We start from the raw sequence: 15207 nt of genomic DNA, 5'->3' as shown, positions 1-15207 counted from the left end.
ACCCACTTTGAGAATCACAACGGGGCTTCCCAAACGGTTAGCCGCGGCCAGTGTTCACTTTTCCACTGAGCAAATTTTGTTTAGTGAGTAAGAATATTTTAAGGCTGAGTTAACAGGGTTCCGGGTCAGATCAAAGTTTTTATATAAGGTTGAGTCGTGAAAATTGTAAAGATGGCGTCACAAAGCGTCACGCCATGAAACAAATATTCACAAGAAACTTTTGATCCCGGTTGAACTCGGAAATGTGCAGCTGCAATCGAGTTTGAATACCTATACAAGGATATGGCAACAAAGCGGTAATATGTAATGCCTTAAGCACACAATCAAAAACAGCAAACTACTCGCTCATTTACATTTATTAAGATGATTTTGCCTATTTGTGAGGTCAATTGACCCAACAACCGTATATGGCTGCACAGAAATCACGTAAAGAATTCGCACTAAAGCCAAAAAAAGTGCGTTTATCCTGATAAATTAAAAAAAAAGTGCGTTTATCCTGATAAAAGAGCGCGACAGAAGGAAAAATTATTCTAAAATACAAAAACATAGATTTGTTTTAACTTTCTCTTTTGGGTTAGCGTATTAACCTTACGGTTGTTTTAAGAAATCGAGCAATTAAACATGTGAACAAAAATTTTCAGCTATTTAAGAGAATCACCGGTATACAAAAAAATTGCCGGGGGCAAAAACACGTTTTTACATGTCTACAGGTGCGCCCTGAAGTAAAAAAAGTTTAGCATTCTGGCATATTTCAGTATAACTGGAAAATAACAAACAACAATTAGCAAATTTATTTACTTTTTAAGGCAGCAAAACAAAACAACAATGGATACATGTTGATTACCATATTGCTGTCTGTGCAAACAAAAAAAGTCTAAACCTTATTGTTTTTAAATTAAAAAAAAAAAGTTTCAGAGTACAAATATTTCTCCCCCAATGCTGTGTCATATGGGGTAAGATCAAATGCCAATCTTTAAAATCGCCGCAAATCACCCAGATCCAGGAAGTTTATTTGTGGTAGGAACAAACTTTCTAAGTTGATGTCATAAATTTACGTCAAACATGACGTCATACGGAACCAACATTTAGTCAGGATGTCCAACTGAAATAGACGTCAACTTAAATGGACCGTTGGTAAACCGTTTTCGCGAGGCGCATTATCAAGGTGCTTTGGGCAAATTTGCGGTGAGGGCTTAATCCCACAGTAGAATGGCTGCAACAACAACCACGTAAAAAGTTAAGTTTAAGGTTGTAGAGAACTTACACACAATACAAAAGTCGCATTAAAACACGATTTCGATAAAACTTGCTTTTCTAAATTTGTTTGTCAGAAATTGAAAGGCGTTTTAAAAAGTTACTTGGCGTTAGCCTAGCCCTATACGATAATATAAAAACTGAGATAAACAGATTTTGAGATGCGTAAATACTTTTACTATTTATCTATTGTAATGATAAAATTTATACTTGTAAAATGTATATGTTTTTCTATTCAAAAGAAAGAAAATATTCGTGCACAGCGCAAATATTGTCTTTATATCGTTTAAGTTGGGCAAGCTGTTTAAACAGTGTGCTATGGTGCCCCTTTTCTGAATCCGCTGCTGTCCATGACCATCACTGCACCAAAAATAAAGAGATTTCATGCCAGCGTCAGCCTTGGGCGATTTCTACTTTATTTTTAAACATGACAATGTTTTGGTATCTTATAATATCGCTCTGAGAGTGACAGGTCAAACTATGATTACGCATAACATAATTTGGTTTGCTTTATTGAGGATTTCGCTCGAAAATATATACGCTGCTAGACCATATTGTATCAAATTATTACTTTTAAACCCAGTTTATGATTTGTTTATTTTGATTTTTAACGTATTTAACCTATAGTGTATTGCGGTACTGCGGTTGGGTAAACTCTCTTGAAGATTAAACTAATTTAATTTATCTTTCAATAATATAATAATCAGGTATTTTTTATTATTTCTTAAAAAATGATTCTAACTATTTTTATTCTGCTCTTTGGCACAACAGCGGATAAGGTCTAAAATAGGATTGTCGGGTGGCAAAGTTATATGTCACTTGATCCCAACTAAATGCAAAAGAAATAAAGTTATAAAGTTATAAATAAAACAGTTATGCTACTCGATTTAACCGTTTAACTAAATAGGTTAAACTTATTATACATAAATATGTACAGGCATTTAGGCTTATTCTTTGTCTAACTGCAACTCATAACAGGTGTTCTTCAAAATACATAGGTTATTTTTATTAACGTTTTGAGGCTTACATGTGACTCTCAGCGCCGCTGCTCTACACTGAACCTGCCGATGGGCTTTCAATCAAATTTAAATCGATTCGCTAGCGCTCAAGTGGTAGTTAGCCGGCTTTAAGTTCGCTCAGCTGTTTGCTGTTGCATTGCCGCGCTGCAATTGCTCATTTATGCAATTAAATTTTACCAGACAGCAACGTTGGAAATAGTTTTGCGGCAACGCATAAGATTCCTTCCTCCCAGACAGGCGCGGTTTGACCTGAAATAAACAAACGCGACACCGTCGCGACCGACAATGTATTTTGTTCAAAATATTCAAAAATTCCGCTGCCAATCAAATAGGGGGATACAATAGGTGCTTGTTCGGCTTTTACGTTTTTACGATATATAGCAGTGATTACCGGGCGTGTCGAACATTCACTGATAAAATCTTGCCCGTCTACACCTGGAAGGTTTGATTGGTATGCAAACAACGGCAAATAACGCCGGAACAAGTTCACCGGAGTTTGCCGATTAACGGTAAAATCCTTCGAGGCATAAACTTTAAGGTTTCCAGCCTTTTAACCTTATATAAACTACATTTTTTTTAGAAAAGTAAGCCTGTGCGTGTTATATAACATGTTATTATTGTAGTATTGGACGTAACAGACGAGCAAACCGCACAAAAGTTGTGTTACTATACAAAAGTCGTTTTAAGTATCCAGTTGTTGATAATGATTCGCATTTTTTAGCTGTTAAAATCGTATTATCTTTTGTAGTTTATTTATCTTCTCATAATCTGAAAGTATTGCATTTATTTCGATTTCGGTTTGTACAAAACATGAATTTCTTTCACCGCCCCAATAACGTTAAGCCCTGCTTACGCGGCAGCCTGACCTTAAAGACTAAATATTGACTCTGAATTCTTGTTATTGCATATTCGAATTGATGCAGCACGGAAAATACGTGCTTGCAAATAAAGCGGCTAAACCGGCCACGCTCTAGCTTTGCTCACAACACAGGTTCTGCGGTTGGTCCGGCAAAACACTGACATGTACCTTCTTGGCCGAAAATTAATCCTCTCATGGACCCATGGTAAGGTCGGAGCTCCAAATGTCGGTAAGATAGATGCCCGCTCTCATTCAAAATGGTTGTCCAGACAGGGTATTTATAATCGACAAATACATATTCTTTTAGCGAAAATTGTTGATTTATAATGCGGATCGAATGATTGAACTTTTATTTTATTTGGTCCGTCTTTTATCTAATATTATACGATTTGCAAATCCGTATAAAGCACGTATATATTTAAAGAAATACGCATATTAACATATTGTGGCTAAAAAAGTAACCGGCAATAAAAACACCAGTATCCTTGTATAAACGTTTGGCACGAAATGACTTCAAAACTTCTATTTCCACTACCTGGAAGTCACAGGGCAAAGTTGAATTTATGTCGCAATTCTGTGCAGGGATTTCGGTTTAGCGGCTAAAACATTTGACCGGGTCACTCTAATTGTCACTTGTTGCGGTTTAGGTTATAATCGGACTGGGCGCGCTATTTTTAAATTGCCAAATACATAGGCTTACCCAAAAGTCGAAGCTCGAATATTTAGCTCCTCAAATGGCTCTTAATTAACCTTAAAGCCACTTCAGCGGGACAGAACAGAAGAGTCCTAAAAATATAATTGCCGGTTTTTTTCGACGTTCTACGAACTGTCAAAAGACTCAAAACGAAGAGATGAAAATAGCACACGCAATTGTAACGACTTCGACATTTGAATGCACGTTTAAACTAGCACCGCACATTCGTGGTAATATAAACAGATTTTAGCACACACGGAAAACATAACGTGTTCTGAACGTTTTCTAAAAATAGCAATTCAGTCATTACTACTAGAAAGTTTGAAAATTAGCTTGGCGTTACCACGGCTTTAAGCAAGCTTGTTCATGCGTCAAAATATTATAGTTACGTCAAAAATATGTAATCTTTCCTTGAAAAACGTAGCGGTATAAAGATTTTATATCGTTGAAATTTCACCGAAAGTTATCGAAGTAGTGTATGATTTTGGTATGTCTTTTTTCGTGGCACAAATAATTATAAAGTCGATTCCAGCCAATACTTATTAGAGAGCGCAAACTTCAAGTCAAGCAACTGACTTATAAAACTGAAACGTTAAAATATATAAAATTGTAATCTTGTCCGTGTACGAGCAATACCAAAACCCAACATATAGCAAGAAAATTTATTTTTTTAAATTAGAATAACTCAACTTTATCTAATAAACTCTTACCAAAACACTTAATTTCAAACCAAGTTATTTGACATTTGAGTGACTCAAGTCCAAGGTAAGTCATTTATCATTTTGTTGGCCCGGAAGACTAAAATCAAGTCAAGGCATTCAAAAACAGTGACCGAATATGCTATCTTGTTAATACGCTATTTCTTTGACTTTTAAATCGTTTATTGTTATTTTTATCAAAGTAAGATCGATAAAACTTTCTATTAAAGTTAAAAAACACAACACCATTATTTAAGAAAGGTAAAAACACTACACCATAACAGATAACGGTGCAGGGTTATTAAGCTCTACTTGATAGTTACAAACACTCATGCTAAAATATTTCAGTAGCCTGAATGAAATACTTTTTTAGGCAATCCCCATACCGCTTAACTTTTGCCGCGTGAAAGTATATGTGTCTGGAAACTCAGCAAAATCCTTTCTGTAACGACTACGTGATAGGACCTAAAATATTGCTTAATTCAAATCATCTTCTTAATCGAGCGATTTACATCAACTGACATAGCACCACCAACGATGAGGCTTTTTATCCCAATCCGTGTTCCCCGTACTATTATTATAACATCGACAAAAACACAAAAACCTTCTACGCCATTTAGAGGCCGTATTTCGTGGCCGCTTTTTTATCTAGCTGGCTCTATTGCCAAATCCTTGTCTTTCCTTTTTTTTGCTACTTTTAAAGTCTATAATAGCAAAACTGTTTGTAAACGGTGTAAAAAAACAAGTAAGGTGACAATTTGAAACGATAGCAGCAACAAAAAGGAAACAGGCCATATTTTGTTTGGCCTCATAAACAGGCCACGCATAGGTAGGAAGAAGAGTTCTAACGCCTACGAAAAGAAAGAGTTGTCCCGATTAGAGCACGTGTTGAACATGTCAGACGCGTGGCAAAGTCGGATTATCCGTGATGTTGAATAAGATTTTAGGTCATGGAGAGGTTCCCCTTGTTGATTCTCGCGCGATCGAAAACTTCACTGCTGTCGCTCGTTGGGTCGCGTGACAACACAAGCGCGTTTGACGGCGATATAGAAAATAGGGGAGTGTCTTTTAATGCGCGTCGAACATCTGACCGCTGTAAGAAATCTGCGGCATTACGCCGGATTAAAGTTTTTGTGCGCGGATGCAATCGTCCTGTTGGGCAATTCTTGTTGGGCGGGCGATCTTAAAAGCACACTTTTAAATTACGAACGCCTGAATATTAAATAACCATGCTTGATTTGACTTTTACCGGTGATTCTGCACTTCTGGCTGTCCAGCAAAGATCAATCTAAATTTTAACAAAAACAAAAAGCAAATTTTAAAAACATTTTGCACATTTTTTTCTGGTGACATAGTCTATGATCTACAACATATCAATTTCAGATTAATAGAAAAGAGAAGAAGTTCTATACTCACACGCATTTTAAGGTTGTAAATTAAAAGACCTTTTCCAAAAAAGGTAATAATTCATTTTGAGAAATGCTGACATGTTGTTAATGAAAGACACACACGTATATGCCTACAACCGATGTGACCTAGCCCTCCTGGGGCTCCAGTTTCACGATGTTATAATAAAATAAAACATCGTGTCAGCAGCAAACGTTCACTACAAATTAAACTTTTTTAAACAGCAATTTCATTTTACCATTTTGATAGAATTCTTTTAAAATTTTAACAAGAAGGATAATTTTAACAAATTATCTAATATGTTTCTTTTGAAAGCCTATAACGGCTCGAGGTTGTGAAAGATAGGAATGAATATCGAAGGCAATACAGAAGAAGTTAAGCGTTTATTATGTTTTTCTTCATTTGTTGTTTCTCTCTGTTGATTTAGTGTAATAAAACTTGCCCTTAAAGCAAACCCAACTTTTTTGGTTCAAATATACACACATCTAACGAGAACAAAACTTCCTGGACGAAAAACAACAATACTTTGATAGAAGTTATTAGGATAATCGAGGCGGAGCTACGTCTATATTTTAATTGCTTCTTTTTTTACCGTGAATTAATGAGTCACTGTTCTCCGAAAATTTGGCAATTAGGTATTATTCTGTCTTTGAGAAGTAATATGTTCCGTGTTCAAAACTAAGTTTATGTTCGAACGTTGCTATATTCGTTTGCTGTCGATATATTAGCCAAAACTTGCAACAAATCATATCAACTTGCAACAAATTAAATAACTACAAATCATACAAACTTTTGATTTGCGAACAACATTTTTTGTTTTATTTTATATGTTGTGCAATTCGTAATTTCGTTTGAGCGGGTTTTATGTTTTGGATCTTTAATCCCAATTTAATTCTAAAAGGTCAAATCGAAAATCCGTCGAACTTGTAATAAAGTTTGCCGTTGTCGACGGAATGACGTCGCAAATTCTGGCTGTCCATCATTTGAAGTGATGATATGTTAAAGCACAGAACGGATCAAGTTTTGATTAATACGACAAAGATGGAATCGCGTGACATATAATCCAAAAAAGTTTGAATCCTTGACCGCAAAAATTTCAATATATACTGTAATCATTGGCAACATAACCGTATCCGTCACTGACCTTTATTTAAGATTAATTCTATCAAACTGGGAGTGTTTTAAGCAGGATAAAAGTCAAAGATTTTATTTTAGCTAGTCGGACTTTATATGAACTGCTTATTTACCAACCTGACTAGCGGTAGGATGAATTGTTGCGAAGGTAGAAACATTGCACAACCCTGTATACCTGCGCTGTAGAAGTACAGAGTTTCCGTGACAATGAAACATAATAGGTGAATAGGGAGATCATTTACTGACCTAAAATTGAAAAATTTTGACCTATAAGAGACAAAATGTTGACCTTATTTGGAAAACATTAATTTAAACAACGCATTTTTGTTTGAAGTACTGCTTTTGGCGTCGTCGGTCAGTTGTTTTTAATCTTTTACTGACGAACGGTGGAACACAAATCAGTTAAGTGCTAGCTTAACCTAATGTTATAAACCAATATTGTGGGCTTAACTCTGTTGGCTCGCGTATAACGTATATTGCTTAAATGAAATATATATTTCAGTCAAAATGTTTGGATCTAATTGAAAACTTAATTTGAAATAATAAACTAAACGACAATTTCACAACCCTCACTACAGTTTTAGTTAATTTTCTAAACGATTTTGACTTGAAATATAGTTTTATCTTTTTGTCAAGTAAAAAAAATCGTCCTAATAATAAAAGCATAAAAACCACTACGCCACCTTCTAACTAATCTAAATAGTTGTCTTTTTTGTTTGATATACGACCTTTCCATATACATTTTATTTATTGTACAGAAAACCTAATTAAACAAGCATATCACCTATTGATATGATGGAAAATTTTGTTCAATATAAAAAGTTTAATAAGTCAATCCATATACATAAGAGACACATTTTAGAAAGCGCGAAAAGGTGATAACGTTTAGATATTGTTAATTTTAATGTTTAAATCTTCTTTGTAATTCACTGACTATTTATAACTTGTAGTTTCACTAGAAGTGGACTTTCTGCACAAAAAAATGTATACAATTCCGTGCAGCAAACCAACAAGTTGAATAGAAACAACCAAAAATCGAAAATATTTAATAGCTTTTGGGAATAAACATATTTTAATATGTACTACTAAAATATTTAGGTTTCCCATGAAAAGTATATTGCGCACATTGAGTAAAAAGTATTTTTTTTAGGCTTTGCCATGGCCTTGTAAAAAAGTCTTTTTTTGGGATTGTAAAAAAGTTGCTCTTTCTGTCATTATTTGGCCCTTCGTGTGTAGTAGTTTTCACCGCAGAATTGTGCAGGTTGACCCTTAATTTCCTAATTGAACGGTGTGTTGTACCTGATAATAGGCGGCCTCGTATTAGGTACGGTATGTGGAATATCAAATTTTAACGCCAACGGAACAGGTCCAGACGACCGCACTCTTGTTTACGTAACAACTAAACGGCACGTTCCGGCTTTTACCGCTACTAATCCGCCTTGTTTTTCTGCGCGCCCTCTTAAACTCCGCTTGCCTTATTGTTTGACAATACTGAAGTTATTCGAAAATGTTAACCAAGTTTGTTTTTGACCCAACGGTTTGCTAACATGTTTGTCTATTTGACTTTTTATATCCTGTAGTACAGTTCTTGCTACATAAACTCCTACTAACATTTAACTTATAAAAGGTGGGTACTTTTCCTGTTTTTTTATAAACAGGACTTTTCTTGTTATCTACACGCTTTTGTAGAATTGATTAGCAACTAAGACAAGGATTATATCAGTTTTGGCATCAGCACATCACAATTGTATATTTAAATGCAAGCTTTGCTAGTAGAGTCAAGGTTACGATCCCCAGATTACATTCTAACAATTATTTTTCCATAAATTTATGGCGTCTACATTTTGGAATAAATGATCCGCAAAACCACCAGCAACTCCTAACGTTTAGCTTTCTAGCGATTCGGCTCATTTTTCGTTTGTTTGTGTAGAAATTACCCTAATAGCATTTAAAAAGTTCTAAGCTCGATTTGATTATGATCACTACTTTTAATTATTGCTGGCTTATGCTTCCTTAAAAGTTTCTTTTTTTGGTCACTGTTATACTAAAATGCCCGATTTTGAGAAGGGCGTCATCACCCGTGAATAATTTTTATATTAATATGTCAAATGGGGGGTTTATTAGTGAGCCATATACGGAAAGGTAATCTAAACACAAATATAAAATTTAATTGTGTCTCTTCCACTTTCGTCCGGATTGCGTTTATTTAAATATTAGGCTACCCTTTTAAGTATCGTGAAAAAACGAATCGCCTTGTTTCTAGAAAATAGATACGTAGTTCGAAGGACAGACATCGATCCGATATCATCGGTAATTCCAAGTCTAAGTCATCCATGGCATTTAGCTTAACTTGAATCAAATTGATCGCATGTCCAGGCTGCTTTATGCATGTGAAAATAAAAAAAAAACAATTCGCAACTTATGACTCATAAAATAAATCTGTTTATCTATGCAAATTTGGAAAGCTTTTTGAGGTTGCCTAACAGTAGGCTTGCCATTATTTAGAAACGTAAATCCGGGACGCATATTGAAAACTGCAAATCAACTTAATGTAGACCTAATACAAACAAATTTAATGCAAATAATTTAATTAACGGGGTTGCGGTTGTTTTATATTTTGTCAGGGGGTATTTTCAAGCGCCCTATTTTTATGGGTGGTTTGTCTAAGTAATTCAAATTGTAACCGAAAGTAATGTTTTGTTTCTGTATTGTGAATAAAATGAGTCGGGTAAATACTTTCTACAATTAAAGTAGGGTGCGGCCCTCGTGAAAGCTGCAACAATATTAGGCCGTACATTGACAAAGGCGCTGTGTCCGTAACAAATTCGTATTCCCCGGACCAAATCATTCTCAAGCATAAGAACAAGCTGGCCTCTTAAAACTATTACATATTATGTTGCACTCTGCGTCATCTGCTTGAGCCGCGTGTTATTGCCGATGATTTAAAAAGGTAATTTAAAACTGAAGATTGGTTACGATTAAAACCGCCGGGTTAAATGCGATGTTTTGCGAACTCCACCTAAATTTTGCGCGGTAACATACTTCAAGAAGTTCTTAAACCTAAAAGTAATGAATTTTAATTAGGGCAATATACCTAATTTGATTTTTATTTCCACGCAGGTAATTGTTATTAAAGGTTTTTATACAATGCAACAAAGTATGTAACCAAATATCAATTTTGGAAGAAACAAATTCAATTCTTCGTCTTATGCAGAGATTAAATTACTATCTTTACACAGTTTTTTTTTTCATACAATGCAACAACGTGGTAACCAAAAGGCAATTTTGGAACCACTCACAAACGTAAAACCTTTAAGCAGATGCGTAATGCTTGTACCATATTGCGTCCAAAGTAAGTAAAATCTCGATGGAAACTGAAAATTAGTTACTATTAAAACCGCCACATTAAATGCGAAATTTTGCGAACTCTAACTAAATTTTGCGCGGTAACAGACATCAATAAGTTTAAGTCTTAAGTTGGAAACATTAAAACTTATTTGTATTAAGGCAATCAGTATGTTATGACTTCAATTTAATTTGTAATGCTGAAACCCGCGACATTTATCGGTCCAGAATTACTAACAAACGTTAAACTTTAAGTTGTAACAGCAATTGTTTAGACTTGCGTAATATTGAAGCAAATAATACCGGCATCAAACTGCGTCATACGTGAATAAAATGAAAATAAAAACTGCTTAACGGTGACCGGTTTGGGACGGCGATAGCTTACCTTCCTCAAAAAGACATCTCCCAGCACTCGCCGGATAATATCCATTTACATTTCTTTACTCACCACAAACAAGAAAGGAACTAGCCCCAGGAAGGGCACCCCAGAAAAATATTTCTTAATACCCGCTGGAAAATAATTAATATGTTAAAAAAATTTGCTTGACAGCCTTACCAACCAAAAAAAAAAAGAAAGAAGTGCTAAATGGCTAACTCAAAATTTTTTACATTTATTTTTAATTTCGTAAATCTTAAATGGAAAAATTCGGGACAAATTGGTTAACCGGGCGGGACACCGGGACTGTCCCGGCTAAACTGGGACGTATGGCAAGCCTACCTAACCGCCTCATGGTCGAAAAGGGCCAGCGGATGTCTGACTGTTTCTTGCTGCGTGGTAGCAAATACCGAGAAGATTATCCGACATGTCGGCGTGTTGAGTGTGTCCAACTGACCTTTATCAAAGCTCTTGCAATGGCGATCTTATTCTCGCTCTAATAGATCGGCATCGCCTTAACTTTCGATTTTAATTTATTGCTGAGCGGATCACAGCTTGTACCCATAACAACATTCCTTTTCGATGACAGAAAACTAATCCCCGAAATAAATTACAAAAAGAGTCCCAACATCGCGATGACCGAAATTCCGTCTTGCAGGCTGACCAAGATATATTTCTATGCGTCATCTGTTGCAAATACAACTAGTTTGATTGGACGTTGAGATTTAATCTCAGGACGCGCCCTTTGCAAGGTCGTTGTTCATTCGCAGAGAGCACGGTGGCAAACGATTCTTGACATTTGTAACGTGAGTAACGTTTCTGTCGGCAAAATAGTGAGCCACGTCGCTGACATTCATCGCAGTATGTTTGGATAGCACTTTTCTCAAAAAATAAAATATTTTAGGGAACACACAGTAACACCCAAAAATCGACAATACCTGAAGCAGAACAATCTATAAAACCATAGTAATAAGACCAATTACATAATTAAACCAAATACGTAATAATATCCAGCAGAGAATAAGAACTGAATCGTCTGAATAATACATAAACCTGTTTTAACAGTTGGACAAAATATATAAAACGTACTTTAATGTATTACAATTTTGCTCATTCGGCTCTCATACGTGACAAAAAGGATTTCTAAAGCGGAATTATTAAGAGCAACGACAATAAAGTCAAGTGCGCATTCCCCCTTGTACGCTATGTAGTTATGAATTAAACCGAGCTGTACTTTCTTTCCGCATAGCTCATTGCAGACTTGGACAACTAGATTTATTTTAGCTTTTTAAGATTAGATTAGAATTAAAATTAGAGCATTTTAGTTTTTACAAATTAGATTAGAATTAGAATTAGATCGTTTTCAGTTTTCAGTTTTCTCAAATTAGAGTAGAATTAGAATTAGCGAATTCCTAAAAAATCAAATTTCAACTGGAATTTGAACTAGAATCACATTTATTTTTTTACGGCCAATTTAATTTAATCGCAATTTCTTCTTATATGAACGTGAATGGTAAAAATGTGTGTGTTATTTTTTATACGTTTTTATGCATTTTAGACTGTAAAAATTACATACAAGTCGTTCCAACCAAAGAGTTTTAATTGAAATTCTGTTTTTTAACTGAGAGACTAAAAATGCCGTTGGACAAAGTAGCATTTTTTTGTAAAATCTAAATTAGATTAGAATTAGAATTAGAATTAGAGCACACAAGTAATTCACAAATTAGAGTAGAATTAGAATTAGCCGCATAATTCAATGAATTAGAAAACTAGAATTATCTAGTTGTCCAAGTCTGGCTCATTGGGCGTTTATTGGAAACATGTATGACTTCAAATATTCTCAACGCATTTAATCTTATCCCATATAAATTTAAATTTCTAAAATATTCGATTAGTAAAAAGACTAAAGTTTTTAGATCAGTGGTTCCCAACATCAGGGTTGTCTGAGGGGTCGCTATTTGCTATTTGTTAAACGAAAATTGACAAGAAAAATCAACATTGGAATTGCAAATTTAGCAGTAGAAAGGGTAACCTAACAATGGGAACACAGCATAAGACCTAAAAAGTAACAATACCAAAAGCTGAAAAATCGATCATAACATAAAAGACCAACACATAGTAAAGCCAAAACCGGAGTAATATCGACAACAAAATAAGATCTAAATCGTTTAAATAAGTCATAAAACCGCTGGAATAAGTGGTAAACTCATCGGAATAATACTGGACAAAATAACGCCTGAAACTGTAGGGAGGGGATATGGGACTGTCAGGGGCCATCGGTTTGGTATAGGCCGTTTTCGTGTCGACGTTTGGGCGCCCAATAGTTTGAATAGCGCCGTTAGGGCGCTGCTGTTTCAGCATTAGATATTTTGACTATGGTTGAGGTTATTGGTGGGGTTAGAAATTGGGTTAGGGTTTAAATTATTAGGGGAGTTAGTGATGTACTTAGGGATGGATTTGGGGCAGAAATGTGTTGCTTAAAGGCCTGATTCGGGCCATTTAGTTGTTATTCCGTCGGTTTTTTGGATTTATTCCGATTTATACGTCTATTGGGTGTTAGTCCTATGTTGGTCTTATTCCGAACCGTGTTTTATTCCGACGTTGATGTTGTTCTATTTCGGTCTTATGACTTGAGTCCCTAACAATTGTGTTAATGACATTTGCTAAAGAACCTGTCGTGTTTATGACGTTACCATTACCCTTGTTTTAGTTCAGGGAACAACCTTTTAGCCGAATGGGCCGCATTGCGAATTTAAAAATTTCGATGGGCTGCAAATTCCACATAAGTTACGTCATATCGTGACGTCATAAAACAACTTATCTAATAAACACCCGCACTTCCAGAGTGAACTCGTGCGCAAATATACAAGTGAATCTCGGCCTAATCGCGCGAAACGCGAAAAATTAAGTTTACATGCCATATCATGCCAAAAGATATTGAATTAGGTCTACATCAAATACTGCGCGTTTTACACATTTTGATGATAGTCGAAACAATTGTTTTAAAAAAAGGCTACTGAAAGTAAGAATAAGTGGTGGGCCGCACGTAAACATCCGGCGAGCCGCATTGCGGCCCGCGGTGACATACCTGTTTTCGTTATTGGGCGATGCTTAACTCTAGCCAGACTTTTCTAATATTGCAATTTAAAGTATATAAGACCTGTTTTCTATAAATCTTTAAAACCAAGTGTAAAATCATTCATAGACATTTAAATTCTCGGTAACAACATTTCGTACACTTAGAACTTAGAGAACTTAGAGAAAACGAGATAACAGTCTATAAAACTATTGCCTGGGTTGCGGTTGTTGTATATTTTGTCAAGGGGTGGTTTTCAGGGCCTTAATCTTAACGGTGGTTTGTCAAAGTAATTGGGTAATTATAAATAGGGTTATTTACCCGGCTAATTCGTGTAAAATTATATATTACACTTTGGTTTGTTGGTTTTAGGAGATTAAGTTGTACTTTCATTTGACTTGTTTGTGCAAGCAAAAACAGATAGGCCTATATAACTTTACAAATGCAAATGGAGTAGTTAGGGATACATTTTCGCTATGTTTTTTGTTTTTGTTTCTGTTTAACCAACCCCACCCCGTGAAAATCTCCTTTAATAGAAAAATACATAATCGAAAACTTTTCCTTGGCTTGTTTCTGCTAGCAAAAACAGATTGAGCAGAAAATTTCCATACTTTTTAGTAGCATGAATTTGCTGATAAGAAGGGGCAGTTTGCTAACGAATACAATTTGAGTAACGGTCTTTAAAAAAATATTTTTATCCCATTTAAAAAAAATAATAAAAAATTGCACCTCTTTTAAAAATATATCTCCCAGCACCCGCCGGATAATAGCCTCAATGTTTGGTATGAACAGTACTGAATTGCAATAGGCTTTAGGGAAAAGCAAATCCGATTACACTGCGGCACACCGGTTGCGTCTAGGGCGTTGGTTTAAAACTTTTTTAGAACCGAGAACAAAACTTAATCGTGTATTTCTAATCTGCTTATCTACCTTGTTGTCTTTACAAAACACATCAAAAGCTTCTGGTAAACGCCAGGCTTGCACAACTAAAAATGAAAAAAGGGGCCGTAAAAGCGAAAGAAAAATTTAGCGGACTGCACACTGATGTATGACGTTACAAAATTACGTCTATACCTTGACGATATAAAACAACAAATCTTTAAAACGGCTGCTGTTGCTCTCGAGCAAACTCGTGCGCAAGCAAATATGCGCAGCAGTTGAAACCCAGCCGCCGCAACATGCCATCGTACGCATACCGCTTTTGAGCAATATGTTTCCTTAAAACCCCAAAAAACATTTGAAAACGATACAAATCTTTAAAAAAAATAATAAACATAGTGAAAATTGGTACACGATATAGTTTGAGGTCATGTTTTTACAACCTTATTGTGTTGTGTCCCCTACA

Source organism: Ascidiella aspersa, chromosome 8 (assembly GCF_963924565.1).
Source record: "Ascidiella aspersa chromosome 8, kaAscAspe10.2, whole genome shotgun sequence".
In the NCBI taxonomy this organism is placed as follows: Eukaryota; Metazoa; Chordata; class Ascidiacea; order Phlebobranchia; family Ascidiidae; genus Ascidiella; species Ascidiella aspersa.
The sequence above is the reverse complement of the archived record's forward strand: the minus strand, read 5'-3'. Positions refer to the sequence as shown.